The sequence below is a fragment of the Phascolarctos cinereus genome, unplaced genomic scaffold, assembly GCF_003287225.1.
Source record: "Phascolarctos cinereus isolate Bilbo 61053 unplaced genomic scaffold, phaCin_HiC Scaffold_8;HRSCAF=390, whole genome shotgun sequence".
NCBI lineage: Eukaryota > Metazoa > Chordata > Mammalia > Diprotodontia > Phascolarctidae > Phascolarctos > Phascolarctos cinereus.
The window spans coordinates 69,196,610-69,213,911 of record NW_027556291.1 but is presented as its reverse complement, the minus strand read 5'-3'; the positions used below and the strand labels follow the sequence as shown (position 1 = coordinate 69,213,911).

The 17,302-nt window shown below is 42.2% G+C and overlaps 1 pseudogene; it reads right to left on the bottom strand.

Annotated features, from left to right (window-relative positions):
• Positions 1-9,103: 9,103 nt before the first annotated feature.
• Positions 9,104-9,843, bottom strand: LOC110201562 (neural proliferation differentiation and control protein 1-like; annotated as a pseudogene).
• Positions 9,844-17,302: the final 7,459 nt, after the last annotated feature.

The following is a 17,302-nucleotide window of genomic DNA, read 5'->3' as shown; positions in this document are numbered from 1 at the left end:
AGTGACTTGCCCAGGGTCACACAGCTAGTAAGTGTCAAGTGTTTAGTCTGAGGTCACATTTGAACACAGGTCCTCCTGACTTCAGGGCTGGTGGCTCTATCCAGCCACCTAGCTGGCCTCCATGCCTCCTATATTTCTGAAGTAGGCTTTAGATGAGGGAGACATTTCAGCATCGCCCTTCCAATCCATAGACAGATGGTCTCCAAACTTTTTTGAGCGTGCACCCCCAGTGTGTCTATACTTAGAAACTACATGCCTGTACTATTATACTAAAAATCATGTATGTTATGAAATAGAGGTTTTAAACGGGTGAAATGAGTAATATTTGATCCTGGGGTCAATACAGAGCCACTGGAGTTCAGATAAGTAGGGTGATGTGTTCAGAACTGTACTTTAGGAAAAATTACTTTGGTGGGGGTTGGATTGCAGTGGGGAGAGGCTTGAGGCAGGGAGACCAATCAGAAGGCTGCTATGATGAGGGTGATTGAGAAGAGGGGACAGATGCAAGAGATGTGAAGGTAGAAAGGAGAAGATTTGAAAATTGACTGGCTAAGTGGGGTGGGGGGGGAGGGAGGGAGGGAGGACAACACTGAGGTTGTGATTCTGGATGACCAAAGGATCGTGGTGCCCTGGGCAATATTAGGGCAATTTGGGAGAGGGGTGTGTTTGAGGGGAAAGATAATGTAATGAGATGCAGGATCTGTGGCAACCCTTCCATGTCTGGTAAACCCAAAATGAAAAGGGGTGGGGAGGCATTGAGGGGGCAGGCCTCTTACCTGTCACTGACTTAGCCAAAAGTAACTGAGAGGTCAGAGTGGGTCTGGGTTGGGGGGGTGGGGAGGATATTTTGCCAATGACTTCTATAGCAGAGGGAATTGGGGAATGTTGGAAGATAATGGTTGGCTCCTCCCCTATTAATGCAGACCAATACTCTGAAACTTCTCATCTTGGAGAGTTGCTTTAGGGACTGAGAAGTTAAAGTGACTTGCCCATGGTGACAAAGCCAGTATGCGTCAGAGGTGGGATTTGAATTCGATTCTTCCTTGCTCTGAGTATCCACTATGCTATACTGTTTCTCACTGTTTTATTGTTTAATTGAATGATTGAGTATGTATTATGAGTTCTAGCAGCTGGGGACACAAAGATAGTCCCTTTGAGTTGAAAAAGTAGGATATATACATAAAGTTGCAGCAGCTAGTTGGTGCAGTAGATAGAGCACCTGGTCTGGAGTCAGGAAGACCTAAGTTCAAATCCAGCCTCAGACACTTACTAGCTGTGTGACCCTGGGCAAGTCACTTCACCCTGTCTGCCTCAGTTTCCTCATCTGTAAAATGAGTTGGAGAAGGAATTGGCAAACCACTCCAGGATCTTTGCCAAGAAGACCCTCAATGGGCCTACAAAGAGTCAGACATGCCTGAAAACAACTGAACAACATCATTAATGAAAAAATTAAAAACTATTTTAGGAAAATCACTTTATTTCATCCTTTAAAAATCTGCATGTATTTTATAAATTATTGTGGATGTTTAACTTATAAATGTGCTCAAATTTTTTTTTTACCAATAGGAGTATAGTATCCCCAAAGTTTGGAGACCATTGGTATTGTAGGATTTTATTTTTTAAAATTTTATTCATTTTTAAACTTAAATGCAAAATGAGAAGAGAAAAAAGAACATTTCTATGTATACAGCAGAGCATAAGAAAGGATTTAACATAAAACCATAAATTTCCATTTCTTTTTTTTTGTAGGCAATTGGGGTTAAGTGACTTTCTCAGGGTCACACAGCTAGTAAGTGTCAGGTGTTTGGTCTGAGGCCACATTTGAACTCAGGTCCTCCTGACTCCAAGGCCAGTGCTCTATCCACTGTGCCACCTAGCTGCCCCTAAATTTCCATTTCTTGAAAACCTATGTAATAAATTTTACGTATTGTTTTCAAAGCAACCCAGCTTTTCTGTGCTTTCTTCTAGGTTTTCTTTTGTTTTCTGCTGTGCACTTTGTATTTTTTTCCCCTCTCTCCCCCCTTCTCCCTGCTCTAGAGAAGGCTACAATTAAATTTGGAGATATATATATGTGTGTGTGTGTGTGTGTGTGTGTGTGTGTGTGTGTGTGTATATTTATATATACAAATAAACATGCATATATATATATATAATTATACACATATATGTAAGACCATACTATGCATATTTCTACAGGTCAGCTCTTTCTCTGGATGTGGATAGCATCTTCCTTCATAGGTCCAAGTCTTTCCTTATTTTTCTTCATCAACCAGCTCATCGTTTCTTATATCACAGCAGTATTGCATCACAATCATATCCTATCTGAGAGATTGTCTATGAAAATGCTTTCCCAAATTTCTGCTTTCCTTCTAATCTTGGCTATATCAGTTTTATTTATACAACAAATTTTTAATTTAAAATAATTGAAATTATCTATTTTATACTTCAACAATGCTTTCACCTTATTATATAGTTTAAGTTCTGGTACTACTGAATCTTCTTCCTTTATATTTTTTTCCCTTAGTTTCTTTGGAATCCTTGACCTTTTGTTCTTCCAAATGAATTTTGTTATTATTTTTTCTAACTCAGTAAAGTAATTTTTTAGTAATTTAATTAGGATGGCGGTAAGTAAATAGATTAGTTAGGTAAAATTGTCATTTTTTATTATATTGGCTTTACCTACCCATGAACAATGAATATTTCTCCAATTATTTAAATCTGACTTTATTTGTATAAAGAGTGTTTTATGTTTATGTTCATGTAGTTCCTGTGTCTGTTTTGGCCAGTATTTTTTCAAGTGTTTTATACTATTTAGTTATTTTAAATAGCCTAAAACAATATTGAATAATATTGGGGATACATAATGTAGTTTCCCTATTTTTCTCTTTTAATTAAACCTATTTTAGCTTTAATTTTGTCTCAGATCATGATTATTATCCCTGATTTTTTTTTAACATAATAAATCCTATTCCAGCTCTTCATTTTATGTTTGTATTTCTCATTTTTATTGTGTTTCCTGAAAGCAATATGTTGTTGAATTCAGATTTTTAATTCATTCAGCTATCTGTTTCTGTTTTATGCGTAAAATCATCCCGTTTACATTTTATTATAATTACTTATTGTTTATTTCCCCCCATCTATTTTTCCTCTCTATCCTTCTCTCCCTGTTTACCCTATCCATCCTCATTCCTCTGCTTTACTTCTACCTGCTACGTTGCCCTCCTATTCCTTAACCTACCCACCCCTCTAGGAGTCCCTCCCTTATCCTCTCCCCTCACACTATCCCCTTGCCCTCTTCTTTCTTTCTTTTTTTTTTTATTTACAATATAGCCTTCTAGAGATATATGTTGTTTCCTCTTTAACCCTTTTCTGATGAGAGTAAGGTTCTAGCACTTCCTGCTGTCCCCCTTCTCCCATTTGCTTCTTCTGTATTGATTCTTCCTTTCATGTTTCATTTGTATGAGATAATTACTCCTTTTTATCTCTCTATACAGTTTTTTTTAATTTCCCCATAATACACAGCTCAGTCCAAGCCTTTCTTTCAAACTACCCAAATAATGATGACAGTCATAAGAGTACTACTAATATTTTCACATATACAAAGCAAACAGTTTGACCCTATTGAATCCCTCCTAATTGGTCTTTAATGTTTCCCTTATATTTCTCCTAGATCTTATGTGTCGATGTTATAGGGTTTTAGAGGAGGATATGCTCCCTGATAGCTGGGGCAGAAAGGGAAGACTTCACAGAACCACTGGGACTAGAGCAGGGGTGGGGAACCTGTGGCCTCAAGGCCACATGTGGCCCTCTACATCCTCAAGTGTGGTCCTTTGCCTCAGTCCAAGTTTTATAGAATAAATCATTTTATTAAGGGGACTAAGTGTTCCTACATGGAGCCATCTGCCTCTAGCTATCTCCCCAAACCTCATCCTCACCCCTGGGCTAGAGTATAATAACTATCACAACAACAATAGTTATTATTGATAATATATAACTAGCTTCCATGAAACACTTCAAGATTTACAAAGTGCTTTACACATCATTATCTCATTTGATCCTCAACAACCTTGTGAGGTAGATGAGATTTTAGATTTTTTTTTCTTTTTAGGTAATTGGGGTTAAGTGACTTGCCCGGGTCATGTAGCTAGTAAGTGTCAAGTGTTTGTTCTGAATTCAGATTTGAACTCAGGTCCTCCTGACTTCAGGACTGATGCTCTATCCACTGCGCCACCTAGCTGCCCCCAGTAGATGAGATTTTTATCCCCATTTTGCAGGTGAGGAAACTGAGGCTGAAAAAGATCAAGTGACTGACTTGGGCTTACACAGCTAGAAAATGTCTGAGGCAAGATTTGAACTCGGTCTTCCTGACTCCAAGTCCAGTACTATCTAGGAGTTATCTGCATCGGGGCAGCAGTTGAACCCATGGAAGCTGATGAGAACCCCTAGAGAGAAGAGAGGGACCAAGACATCCATGGATATAGATGATGATCCAATGAAAGATATGAAGAAGTGGTCGGAAAAATAGAAGAACTAGAAGAGAACCAGAGTCATAGAAACTCAGGGAGGAGAGAAGAATGTCCAGGAGGAGACAGTGGGAGACAAGTGTCAAAGGCTGCAGTGAAGTCAAAAAGGATGAGCACTGGGGGCAGCCAGGTGGCTCAGTGGATAGAGCTCCAGCCTTGAAGTCAGGAGGATCTGAGTTCAAATCTGGCCTCAGATACATAACACTTACTAGCTGTGTAACCCTGGGCAAGTCACTTAACCCCAATTGCCTAGCAAAAAGCAAAAAAAAAAAAAATAAAACAACAAAAAATAAAAAATAAAAAACAAAAAAAAAAAGGAGGAGGACTGAAGGAAAAGGTCATGAGATTTGGCAATCAAGAGCTCACTGGTCATCCTGGAGAGCCCCCCTAGTTCTTTGGATGTTCTTTGGCCAGAAAATTCCCAAACCTCATGTATATAATGAGAAAGGGGGGAGGTAGGTGTCTGGGACCCCAACTCCAACTCAGAGGATGTAGAGGGCCACATGTGGCCTTGAGGCTGCAGGTTCCCCACCCCTGGCCTGCACAGTTCAGTGGGGTGGCTGCTGTGCATGCTACAGCTTCTTGGAGCCACAGGTGAGGGCTGGGTGAGAGGTGGACACCAAAGGTGGATGAGCAGCCCTGAAAAGGGCTTGGCAAGTCCTCCCACCAGAGGTGCTAGTGCTCCTGAACATATCCCATAGTGAAGTAGCTGTCAGCTGGTAGTGCTGAGCCCGGAGTTGGGACACCTGAGTTCAAATCTGTCTTCAGATTTACTAGCTGTGTGACCAGTTTCCTCAACTATAAAATGGAGCTAATAATATCACTTGCTTTACAGAGATGTTGTGAGGATCAAATAAGATATTTGTTCAAAGTGTTTAACACAGTGCCTGGCACATAGTAAGTGCTATAGAAATGTTTATTCCCCACAAGGTGAGTTTGACCTAATCCGTGAGATCTTTCAGATGAAACCAAGTGTCTAAACCAGGAATTTGTATGTCAAGAAACAGAAAGATCTCTGGATTTTTGTTTGGTTTTAGAAACATTTTGCTTTATTTTGCTTTTCTGTAGGGTTTTGTTTGTTGTTTTTTGGCCAATTCTACCCTCAGGTACAATGGGAAATATTTTTTCTTTTCTTTTTTAATAGTATTTTATTTTTCCAATTATATGTAAAGGCAATTTTAAAAAAAATTTATTTATTTTTAGTTTTCAACATTCACTTCCATAAGAATTTGAGTTTTAAATTTTTTCCCCCTCCCTCTCCTTCCAAGGCGGTGTGCAATCTGATATAGGCTCTACTTATACATTCCTATTAAGCATATTTTCACATTAGTCATGATGTAAAGAACAATTAGAATTAATGAGAGGAAACATGAGAATGAAGCAATAAAACAAAACAACAAAGGAAAAGGAGAACAAATAGTATGCTTCCATATGCATTCAGACTCCATAGTTCTTTCTCTGGATGTGCATAGCATTTTGCATCATGAGTCTTTTTGGAGTTGTCTTAGATCCTTGCGTTGCTGAGAAGAGCCATATCAATCAAAGTTAGTCATTGAACAGTGTGGCTGTTACTGTGTACAATGTTCTCCTGCTTCCGCTCATTTCATTCTGTATCAGTTTTTCTGAAGTCTGCCTGCTCATCATTTCTTATAGAACAATAATATTCCATTATGTTCGTATACCACAGTTTGTTCAGCCAGTACCCAATTGATGGGCATCCCCTCACAATTTCTAATTCTTTGCTACCATAAAAAGAGCTGCTATAAATATTTTTGCACGTGTGGGTCCTTTTCCTTTTTTTATGATCTCTTTGGGATACAGACCTAGAAGTGGTACTGCTGGATCAAATGGTATGCATGGTTTTATCTGCCTTTGAGCATAGTTCCAAATTGCTCTCCAGAACGGCTGGATCAGTTCACAACTCCACCAACAATGCATTAGTGTTCCAATTTTCCCACATCTTCTCCAACATTTTATCATTTTTCTTTTTTGTCATATTAGCCAATCTGATAGGTATGAGGTGGTGCCTCAGAGTTGTTTTGATTTGCATTTCTCTAATCAATAGTGATTTAGTGCATTTTTTTCATATGACTATAGATAACTTTGATTTGTTCATCTAAAAACTGCCTGTTCACATCCTTTGCCCATTTATCAATTGGGAAATGGCTTGTAAAGAACAGAAAATATTAAAAATAAAGGGATGAGTTTGTTCCTGATCTCCTGCTGCTACTGCCTTCCTCTTCTTCCCCAATTATCTTGAATGTATGTATATATTTTGCATATGCTTGTATATGTCCTTATTGTTGTCCTCCAGGGAATGTAAGCTCCTTGAGGGTGGATGCTGGCCAGAGTCTACCACAGTTCCTTTAGATACACAGTAAACACTAAAGAAATGCATGTTTCCTGGTTGATCAATTGATTGATGGGTATACTGGACTTAGATTTACGTGGACCTTAGACTTGCTCTAGCACTAACTCCATCACAATGGAGGTTACATGACCTCAGGCAGGTCACATGACATTACCTCCTCTGTCAAAGGAGGGGTTTGCTAGATCAAAGTACAGTCTGGGGACTCCTGGGTCTTCCCAAGACCCTTTCAGGGGGGTCTGTGAGGTCAAAACTCTTTCATTATAATATTAATATGTTTTAATTTCTAATAAGGTAAATATCGATAGATATAACCCACATTAACCCACTTTGGGCATCCTCCATAGCTTTTACGCGTATAAAGTCGTCTTGAAACCAAAGTGTTTGAGAACTGTTGGCCTAGATGTTCTCTGAGGACCCAGCAGAGAGGTCCTTGACAGAAGGGCTGTTACATAGGAGACACCAAACTTTGTATTGCTTTTTCTCCAGCTTTAGTAATCTGCTAGTCAGAAAGGAAACCAAAGGAAACCCCAAGGCAACCAAATACAGAAAGTTCCCATATCTACCAAAATATTTATATCAGCACTTTTTGGTGATAGCAAAGATCTATAAAAACAAAGTGGGTGCCCATCAAAAGGTTCTCTTTGAGCCTCCATTTCTGGAGGGTGCCACTGAGGGCAACCATCTCATCATTTCCTACCTGGCTGCTCTCCTGGGCTTCATCTTGGTTTGGTCTCCAGAAACTCATTGTGCAAGATCACATCAGCTCTGCAATTCACACCTCCTCAGTACTTCTGGCTTCTGATTAGAGAGGGTAGAGAGTGGCCAGCAGAGAGAGGCTATCTCATCATTTTCCACCTGGCTGCTCTTTTTTTTTTTTTTAAGATTGGGAGCTCCTTGAGGGTAGGGATTGTCTTTTGCCTTTCTTTGTGTACCCGGAGCTTATTTGGCACGCAGGAAGAACTTCATAAATGCTCATCAACTGACTTCGGAATGGCTGAACAAACTTCGGCATGTGGGTGTTATGGAATATAACTGTGCCATAAGAGGTGATGAGTATGATAAATTCAGAGAAGCAGGGGGAGAGGCTGAAATTGGGGAAACAACAGCCACAATGTCCATGTCAATGGAAATGGAAAGAACCACCCTCCCCCATCCCCCACCCCCCAAAAAGGAAAGAAACTTAATATGCATAATTTTTTTTGTTTGAAACATTGTTTTGGTAAAATTTATTTTTGCTTCAAAATGGATGTGGATACAATCCTGGCTATAAGCAGAGGGAGGGGAAAAGAGAAGAGGTCTTACAGTGAGAACTAGTTGCAGGAATGGACAGGCCAGGCCACAGGCATAGTCAGGGAGAGGACACAGGGCCAAGGAGAGGGAAGGATGAAGATGCAGAGGAGAGGAAAACAGGTCCGGAGGACTGAGAACCTTCTAGGCACCCATCCCAGGCTCTGACACCAATGCCCACCCTGTCCCATTTTGGATTCTGAGCCAGAATCACTTTGGGCAGGATTGGAGGAAGAAGAGAAGGGAGGACAGAATGACTAGAGTCTACACGCCAGGTTCACAGGGCCATGAAAAGATTGGGGCACTCTGTCACTGAAGGGGAGGCCATGAGTGGCTTTACGCCCTGTCCCAGAGGCTCTTGGAAGAAACTCCTGGAGACTGAGATCGCTCCCCAGTCCTGTGTCCCCTGCATGGCCAGGGCCCTAGATATAGGGATTTCTGAGTTAGGTGGGGAGACTATTACAAAGCAACTTTCCCCAGGCCCAAGAGGTTTAGGGAGGGAAGAGAATTAGGGAGGGGACAGACCCACACACTTCCTATGGGGAGGGGAGCTCGTGGCTGCCTCACCCCCCTCCTCATCTTCTTTTCCTAACATTGGAAGGTGAAGAGAGACCAAGCAGGAGGGAAACCAGAACTAGTGCAAACAGCAAAGCTTGGGATTGGGGCTTTTGTGCTTTTAGTTTTTTCTTCATAATATGGGGGAAATGTCCTAAGCACCCCCATCCCTGGTCAACCCCAGCACCTCCAGAGATCCCCTTATCAGGCTGGAGCCAGTGGCCAGGAGAAGGCAGGGTGCTGGTCACTGGTGAGATCTAGGGGCCTCTAGGCTGGAGGGAGGGAGGGTGGCCCGATGAGCCGGTAGGAGCCAGTCCAAGACCCTACCTGCATAAGAGCCCAAGTTGAGATGGGGGCCAGGGCCAGGTCAGGAGCCGCTGGTGGCTTGAGGACTAGAGGCAGCACTGGGGCTAGGACCCAGAGCAGTGTTGTCAAATATTGGGTTCTTCGCTTCCATCTTTCCAGGCAAGGCATTCCTAGGAGCCAGGCCAGAACACTCATACACAGAGATGTCTCCATTGTCATTCTTTTCCTCAGAGGACCCAGAGACCATCATTTTAGGCTGCTCTTTATGCTTCTCCGGGAACAGCATCTGCTGCTTCTGGTGCTGGTAGTGAAGCATCTGGGTGCTCTGGGTGAGTTTCTTGGCCTCAGGCATGCTTCTGCCTTAGGCCTGGAGCCATATATACTTTCTGGGACTTGGAGGAGTGGTCTATTTTCTGAGCCAAATGCACTTTCTTTTGTAACCTGCACCAGCAGACCACAGCTACAACCAGCCACAGGATATAGCCATGGCATCAGCCCATAATCATCATGAGAATGAAAATGTCACTGGATGAGTATGGGGGAATCCACAGGCCACACATCATAGGCCTCTAAGATGAATGGGAAGCTCTGAGCTGCATCTTACCTCTAGGTTGATCTTTTTGGGAGATATAGTGACCAAGGCAATCCTCCACAAAGGGCCAGAGGCAGGGCCTTACAGGCACCAGAGTTGGGTGGGCATACGGCCCTCCTCCTCAGGGTACGGTCCAAGCTTTGGGGGCAGGAAGTGTCTGGCACTGCACAGCCTCCCCCCCCAGGATAATTTTGAAGAGCAGAAACCATAGGGTTGGTATGCCCTTCTTTACCATATGCTGGACAGCTGGAGAGTGTCTACTACTTACACCTACAGGACCAGAAATGGAGGCACAACAACTCAGTACCTCACTCAGCTGCTGAAGCCAGCAGGTGTTCTGAACATTCATAATTGTAATGACCAAACTTGTCCCTGGAGAAGAGTTGAGAAAATCCATTTCCCTCCCCCTTTTGCAGAACTAGGGGAGGGGCTGTAAAATATTGTATATCGCAATATTGCATATACTATAAAACATATCATATATTTTTATGTAAAATATTGTATATTGCAACATTGCATATACTATAAAACATATCACATATATTTTATGTAAAATATTGTATATACTGCTAGATGTGGATCATGCTTTGTTTGGGGGGAGGGATACATTTGCAAATGAAAGTTCTGTAAAAACGTAAGATTTCAGCCAGAATGATACAAAGTGTTCTCCATATTAATAATTGACATTTACATAGTGCCTTAAGGTTTGCAAAATAATTTACATGTATTATTTCCCTTCGAGTGGGTACTAGAGGTATTACCATCATCTTTTTTTACAAATAAGGAAACGGAGGCTCAGTGCCTTCCTCATGGTCACAGAGCTAATAAGTGTCCCAAGGGAGATTTGAATCTAGGTCTTGCTTTTTCCACGTCTGGTACACTAGCTGCTATTCTCTGCAGCTTCTCACATTCCCTTTTGAAAAAACAAAAACCAAGAGGCAGAGTGTCATTGTGCAAAGAAGACTGGATTTGGAGTTTTAAGAACCTATGTTCAAATCCAGGCTGTATTACTTACTAGCTGTGTAACTTTGGGTAAGTAATTTTCTCCTTTTGGGCTTTTTTTTTTGTTGTTAAATCGTTCAGTCATGTCTGATTCTTCATGACCCCATGGACCACATCACATCAATACTGTCCATGGAGGGTTTTTTTGTTTGTTTGTTTGTTTTAGGCAATTGAAGTTAAATGATTTGCCCAGGGTCACACAGCTAGTAAGTGTCAAGTGTTTGGTCTGATGCCAGATTTGAACTCAGGTTCTCCTGACTTCAGGGCCAGTGCTCTATCCGCTATGCCAGCTAGCTGCCCCATAATGGAGTTTTCTTGGCAAAAATACAGGAATGGTTTGCCATTTCCTCCTCCAGTGGGTTAAGGCAAACAGAGGTTAAGTGATTTGCCCAGAATCACACAACTAGAAAGTGTCTGAGGCCAGATTTGAACTCAGGTCTTCTTGACTCCAGGCCCAGCACTCTATTTACTGCAGCCCACCTAGCTGCCCCTTTGGATTATATTCCTAATCTAGAAAATGATTTGGTTGGAGTAGGTGATTGCTAAAGTTCCTACTACTCCAGGATCCTACATGAGCTACCCCTGCATTTATGCTCCAGGATTCCAGTGGAATAAACACAATTACTCTGGAGTCAGAGGAACTGGATATAAATCCTATTTCTGCTACATTTTACAGGTGAGGAAACCAGGGCCCAGAGTGGTCATGTGATTTGTCCAAGACCATTCACGTGTTGAGTAATAGAAATGGGATTCAAAGCCAGGTCTCCTGACTTCAAATCCACTATGTTTTCCATTGTACCGCACTGTGGCCTCCTCCTCTGTAAACTGAAAGTTCGATTAGGTGACTTCTAAGTGCCCGTCCACTCCAAAGCCTCTTTCCTACATTGAACCTGGATTAACAAACCACCATGACTGAGTTTTTCAAGACCAATGATAATTCTTCCCAGTGAAGAAATGTGTGCCATCATCCAAACAGAACAGTTTTCTTTTGTTTTGTTTTCAAAAGTAGGAGAAAGCACACAAAACCAGACAACAGAGACCTGACATTTTGCTTTTCTTATTTGTTAAAGATGGCCTCCGTTAGGGACTCACAGTCTCTCATAGGCCGCATCTTTAGCTTTATAGTTATTTGGATAGCTCTGCTGATGTAGGAACCTCCCAAAACACAACTTTAATGAGTCATAGGCACTCCTCAGGGGCAGAGATACGGGGATTCACATCAAAACAGCCAACCATAGAAATAAAGGATGGGAAAGGGATGCTTGAGGGTCTAGTCCATAAAGAAGTACTCTGGACAGCTTTTCCCTAGCAAGTGCAAGGGGTTCAAAGACCATTCTCCTGTCCTGGAGGCCCTTCCATTGCAATTTCTCCCAAACAGTCTGCTTTCAGCAGCCCCTTTCTATATGTGGCAAACCCAGGAGCGACAGATGTGCTTTTAATCCCCCTAAGTGGTTTCTGAAGCATCCTTCTTTAGCCCAGAACAGCTGCTACCCATTAGGACCGTAAGACTTTTTCAAAAACCTGCCTGATGAAGAGCTATTGTTGGACTTAGAAAAAAAAGCTGTTCTTATCTGATGGGGGGGCAAGGTCAGTAGCCAAGACAAAGATGTTCTGGAGCTTTCTGTCGATACAGTACAAAATACATCCATTATAGGCTGTTTGAGGGAATTGCAGACGCATTTGCAAATACTCCTAGCCCACAATGATAGCCAGAACTCTGTTGCGGAGGACTGGAGCAAGTTGGATTGCCAACCTCATGAATGATAATTGCCTCGATATCTGGGAAAGTGAGATCGTTGAGTGATGCGCAATATTGGATGGTTGGATTTGGAGCTGGGAGGAACCTGAGAGGTCATAAAGAAGTCATTTTGTGTCTTTGTTCCCAGTTCCTGGCACAAAGTAGGCTTTTAAAAGTGTTTGTTACTTGATTGACTCTAGCTCTAAACGTTATTTCTTGTCTAAGGTGTTCCTCCCTGTGGGGCTGAATGCTGCAGGTGGCAGCTGAGAATTGGGTGGCTTGGTCTTTTCCCTTAGTTCCCTTGGTATTTACAATTTAGATTTTTGGTCTAATTTTCAGAGAGTTGACTCAAAAACATGGAAACTATCAGGAGCAAAGAGAAATACTGCTGTGAGCAATGTTATAGCAAATTAGCAGCCTAGAAAAAAAGGTCAGCTTCGAGGGGTAGACTCAGTGATGGCAGTGCCATCTGCTGTGTGGCCAGACCTAGGCAGAGAAAGAGGAAAGTTTGCACAACTTTAACTTGTGGGCAAACCCCTATGGAAAACAAGTGGGGACAAGGACTGGCAGGATTGGAAGTCCTTCAGTGTTGGCAGCAGAGCAAATGTTGCTCAATGTCTGGATCTTGAAATCTGAAGGCTGGGTCTCCAGGGATCCCTCCTGGCCTCCAAGCATGGGTTTCCTCTCTCTGAAGATGTACAAGTCAGAGACAAATGCCTCTTTCTTTCCATGTGTGCGGCATGGTCAGGCGGCATAGCTGTACAAGTGCAGATGGGAGTGTACCTGGCAAACTTAGCCTTTGCCCCATCCCAAAGTGTGTAAACTAATAGGGGTGTTGAAAGCTGCTCCATGTTTGGGAAGTATTTTGAAGCATAGATACTGACCTTAAAATAGAGAAGCCAACCTAGCCTTCAGCCCTACGCAATAGCAGAGCCATGTCTGTCCCAGTTATTAATAGACTTTAGGCATGCACAGTTCTCACTCATCCTTAAAAAAAACTTCTCTCTTGACCCTATCATTATCCCCTCAAGCTATCATCTTATAAAAGAGGGCCACTCATTGAAGCAATTTGAATAATGACCCTCTATGTGATTTTGAAGAATTTTTCAATGAGAAGGAGAATTAATCAGTTTCTTTCACCCATTTTGTTTCCTACATATAGCTGCAAAGGCTTCTCCAAAGGACTGATTAAGTGGTAGCTCAACTCATCATCTGAATTAGGGAAAGGAAAAGGAGAAAGTCTGTGCACAATACTTCTGTGCCCAAAGGAGATTTATTAAAAGATATTCTGGGTATCTGATCAAAGCCACATTTCATTTCCTACATTTACCAACAAAAGCCTCTCTAAAGGAGTGATCATTTGAACTAGAGAAAGGAAGAGGGGAAAGTCCATGCACAATACTTCTGTGATTTATTAAAAGACTTTCTGGGCCTCTGATCAAAGCCTCAGGAGGACTGGAGATGGGAGGGGTACTCTGGGCTTCTTCTAAATCTATATCTAGATGGGGGGGCAGGAAGGTAGCACCTCTCCAGGACTGCTTCTCAGCTTTCCCTTTTTTGTGCAGGAAAAGTCCTATCTCTGCTGTGTGTCAGGGATGCTTTTTCCTTTTTCCTACATTCCAGGATGGTGATCAGTAGGGAGGAAGGTGTTCTCTGTTACCTTTGCCTCCAAATTTACACTTTGGGATCTTTGAGCTCAGTAATCAGTTGAAGGGGATGAGGTACCTAAGATTCGGTTCAAGGTCAGTTTATAAGGGGGATGTGGAGGATCTCATCTAAGGTCCCAGATGCAATGGAACCATTTGGACCCTTACCTATTAGAATTGGGGAGATGGGAAAAGCCTTCTCAGCTGGTTTGAGGAATTAAGGAAAAAGAAATCCAAAAGCAAACAAAACCACCTATTTATCTAGGATGTTAGTATCACCCTTTATGTCTAAATCATGTACCCATTTGTCTAAATCATGTGCCCATTTTATCTAGGATATTAGGCAACTGATATGGCATATGTTTTCCCAGGGACTTCTGCCTCTAAGTCACTGGTCATTGCCAAGAGGAGGATGTTGGGCTCCTCCCTGGAATGAGAATCAAAGGAGGAGGTGATTGGCGTCTCTCCCCCCTGGGATTCTTCTTCATAGGAATGCTCACTCAGATTTTATGGAGAACATCCAGTACACAAAGATGGTGATGTGAGGGCTATGGCCTCAGTTATGACTATGGCTGTGTATGAATGGGCGTCTGCAGGAGATCGATTCATTTGCTGCATCCTTCAGAGAAAGGAGGGTGCTTGTAGTTACAAAATTCTGAGCAGTGAGCTCAAAAGTCATGGCAGTCATGGACACTACGAAATGAATCACAGTAGTCATAGTTTAAGTCCTGTTACATTTAAGTCTCAGTAAGTCCCAAGTCCTTCAATATCCCATTGTGCTCCATTTCTCAGCCAAAAGCCTAGAAAAAAAAAAGTGGCTTCTAGCCTTGCCTCCACTGCCTCTCCTCCCACTCCTTCATCATTTGTAGCCTGGCTTCTGATCTCCTCCCTCCACTGAAATGGAGCTCTCCAGGATGACCAGTGAGCTCTTGATTGCCAAATCTCATGACCTTTTCCTTCAGTCCTCCTCCTTTTTTTTTTGTTTTTTATTTTTTATTTTTTGTTGTTTTATTTTTTTTTTTGCTTTTTGCTAGGCAATTGGGGTTAAGTGACTTGCCCAGGGTCACACAGCTAGTAAGTGTTATGTATCTGAGGCCAGATTTGAACTCAGATCCTCCTGACTTCAAGGCTGGAGCTCTATCCACTGAGCCACCTGGCTGCCCCCAGTGCTCGTCCTTTTTGACTTCACTGCAGCCTTTGACACTTGTCTCCCACTGTCTCCTCCTGGACATTCTTCTCTCCTCCCTGAGTTTCTATGACTCTGGTTCTCTTCTAGTTCTTCTATTTTTCCGACCACTTCTTCATATCTTTCATTGGATCATCATCTATATCCATGGATGTCTTGGTCCCTCTCTTCTCTCTAGGGGTTCTCATCAGCTTCCATGGGTTCAACTGCTGCCCCGATGCAGATAACTCCTAGATAGTACTGGACTTGGAGTCAGGAAGACCGAGTTCAAATCTTGCCTCAGACATTTTCTAGCTGTGAGAGCCTAAGTCAGTCACTTGATCTTTTTCAGCCTCAGTTTCCTCATCTGCAAAATGGGGATAAAATAGATCCAGGAGAGATAATTTAAAAATTATTGGACTACCTGAAAGCCATGATAAAAAAAAAAAAGAGCCTGGGGGCAGCTAGGTGGTGCAGTGGATACACCACTGGCCCTGAAGTCAGGAGGACCTGAGTTCAAATCCAGCTTCAGACCAAATACTTGACATTTACTAGCTGTGTGACCCTGGGTAAGTCACTTAACCCCCAATTGCCTTAAAAAAAAAGCCTAGACATCATCTTTCAAGAAATTATCAAGGAAAACTGCCGTGATATTCTAGAACCAGAGGGTAAAATAGAAATTGAAGGAATCTGCCAATCACCTCCTGAGAAAGATCCTCAAAGCAAAATGGGGATAAAAATCTCATCTACCTCACAAAGTTGTTCTGAGAATCAAGTGAACCTTGAAGTGTTTCATAGAAGCTAGTTATATATTATCAATAATAATTATTGTTGTTGTGATAGTTATTATACTCTAGTCCGGGGGTGGGGAACCTGCAGCCTTGAGGCTGCAGGTAGCCCTCCAGGTCCTCAAGTGCAGCCCTTTGACATTATAGGGCCACATTTGAGGACCTGGTGGGCCACCTGTGGCCTCGAGGCTGCAGGTTCCCCACTCCTGCTCAAGTCCAGCTCTACTCCAATCTGATCTCCCACAGCCACAGTCTATGGCTCCCACTTTACTTCATGGAACACCAGTAGTGCCATTCCCAATAGCAGCTACTGTTTACTCATTCCTTCCCTATCCTATTGTTCAGCAACCTGCTCATGGTGAGAACCCACTTCCTTGATGCCAAGTGAGGGGCTGTGTCTGAGTCTACCAAGTCTTTTTCACCCCAGAGGCCAATCATGATGTCAAGATGTGGTACAGGCACTGTAGGTGTGACTGTAGGGTGCATCAGCACAGCAGGGGGCAGTGAAGTGGCAGGTGGAGGTAGGGTAGAGCTAGGGGGAGGGCAGCGAACTGGGAGCAGGTCTCTGAGCTTAGCTGGATTCCTTTATGCAGCAATTTTCACAACAAATCTGGGAAATATTTATTCTGATTTTCATTTCACAAGTGAGGTACACCAGACTTGAATTAAATAACTTTCTCCTGGTCACATGATTAGTACGTCATAGGGCCAGCATTCAAACACAAGATTTCCAATTGCAAATTCAGCACTCTTCCACTCCACTGCTCCTCCAATCTCACTGCTACCATCCTAGTCCAGTCAGGCTTTTATCACTTTATGTGTGGACTTTTATGCATTTTCTAACATTCTGCTTCCAATTCATCTCATACAATATTGCCAAAATAATCTTTCTAAAACAGGTTTTTTCCTACTCGATTTGTTTTTTAATGCTATCTTATTTTTGTTGATTCCTTTTGCTTTCATATCACTTTCTTTTCCGAATATATCCCTCCCCAGTCTTACCCAGTGAGCCATCTCTTGTAATAAAGACGAAAAACAAAACAAAACAAAACAAAAAACCCAAGAAAAAAAATCCATTGAGCAAAACTAACTAGGACATTGATTACAGGTGCAATATTCCCAAATGTAGTTCCCCCATCTCTCTAATGAAGGAAAGGAGGTATTTCTTCTTTTCTAGAGCCATGCCTAGTCATTATAATAACAGCATTATTTTTTTAAAAACGTCATTGTATTGTTTTCCTGGTTTTGCTTACTTCACATATGTATCACTTATCAGTTCATATGTCTTTGTAGTCTTCTCTGAATTTTTCACATATGTAATTTCATATG